This window comes from Belonocnema kinseyi, chromosome 1 (assembly GCF_010883055.1).
Source record: "Belonocnema kinseyi isolate 2016_QV_RU_SX_M_011 chromosome 1, B_treatae_v1, whole genome shotgun sequence".
Lineage (NCBI taxonomy): Eukaryota > Metazoa > Arthropoda > Insecta > Hymenoptera > Cynipidae > Belonocnema > Belonocnema kinseyi.
Window position 1 is genome coordinate 110,472,358 of NC_046657.1, and position 1,770 is coordinate 110,474,127.

The 1,770-nt window shown below is 33.1% G+C and overlaps 1 pseudogene; it reads left to right on the forward strand.

Annotated features, from left to right (window-relative positions):
- LOC117179579 overlaps positions 1–1,770 on the forward strand; it is a 35,605-nt pseudogene that overhangs the window by 32,756 nt on the left and 1,079 nt on the right.

Genomic DNA, 1,770 nt, shown 5'->3' on the forward strand with positions numbered 1-1,770 from the left:
CCCCCATTCGTAAAAACTCATAATTTCATAAATTTCGATAAATATTGAACTACTTTTCTAACAAGTAATTTTTTTAGTTGAAGGTTTATCTCTTTGGTTGTACATTCAAATATATAGACGAAAATTAGTTCCATGTTTGGTTGAAAATAAATTTTTTAAACTGACAATTATGCTATTCCATTTTTGATTAAAAATGTATCCTTTTTGGTGAAAATTTCAACTTTCCCGTCAAAATTCCTGTATTTTGTTGAAAATTCGTTCTTGGTTAAAAATGGTTCCTTTCTGGTAAAGTAGTGGGAATTGTTAATACTGCGTTTTTCTGATATTGTGGTGAAATTTGAGGTGAGTGGATTGTGAAAGTGTATAGAAGGGTGTGGATGTGAGAGATTAATTGAGGGATTGTGAGATTGAAAAGGGGAGGTAGATATTTTGGAGGATTGAGACAGATTTATCTGGAAGTTTGTTTGGAGTAGGGGTGTTCGATTCTGGTTCGATTCTTGAAAAAATCGATTTTTTTGGACCAAAAAATCGATTTTTGAATCGATCCTTTTCTATTCAATTTTTTGGTGAATCGATTCTTTACCCTATGAATCGACACACCAATTTTTTTACCTTTTGAAGTTTGTTTTCACCCATCACATTTTTTCAAATTGTAACATCAAAACAAACCATATCTAGTTTACGATTTACACAGTCCAGACTATAAAGGACGATTCACATCTCAGAGACAGATTCAGTTACTTAAATAACAGTTGCAGACGAAAACGCGATGAAGCCTTTTGATTGGCCTTTCTGCTAGCGGACTAATTAGTCACTAACAGAAAGACCAATGAAACAGCTCCTCTTTGTTTGCTGGTGGCACAACCTGAGAGCAGTGCAGTGGCATGCAATATGCAATAATAATACTTTGCCGAAACGTGCACTCTTGTATTGACTAAAAATTTTAATTGATATTGGATCAATAAATTGTTACGTACTAAATTTTAACATTTATTGCACGTATATTTTTTTCATCTGGTCTACGATACTTTAACATGTCATGGTTTTGTTATAATTGTATATCATGCAAATGCATTGAATATTGAATGTCTTCCCTTTTCCTCACAGCATTTTCATACTATCTCCTTATGACCTGCGTCTTTCAAGATATGATTTGAATATTACTGGTGGCTGACTTGGAATTGGTATTATTCATAAAACAGTACAAAAAGTTAGTATATTCATGGTGTCGGACGTGACCTCACTTGAACCTATTTAAATCGAAAAAATAGTTATTAGAAACCGTATATTTTATTATGATATTGATCCATACTCTCAAGAACTGCAATATTATTAATGACATTATTGTTTTTATAAGACAACATCCTTTTTTATAAAACAGATTTTCCGAAAGTACACATTATGTGTACCTCAAACTTTATTGGACCTGTGAACTGAAATTTACAATATTTATCTCTATAGATGAAGGAAAAAAAGCTGGGGAAATCACTAATGCCATTATGTTCTTCATTGTCAAAGACAATTTGCCTTTCCAGGCGGTCGACAATGAAGGATTTAGGAATCTGATGAAAACTACTGTTCCACTATGTACTGTACCTGGAAGAAAGTCGATCACGAGACAAATAGAGGAGAAATATGAATACCTATCAGCATGTGAAAAACGAAAAATTAGAGAAAGTTGAATATTTCTCTGTGACGGCGGATTTGTGGACCGATGTGCACAACACTGTCAGCTACTTAGGTATGACAATTCATTACGAATTTGAAGGA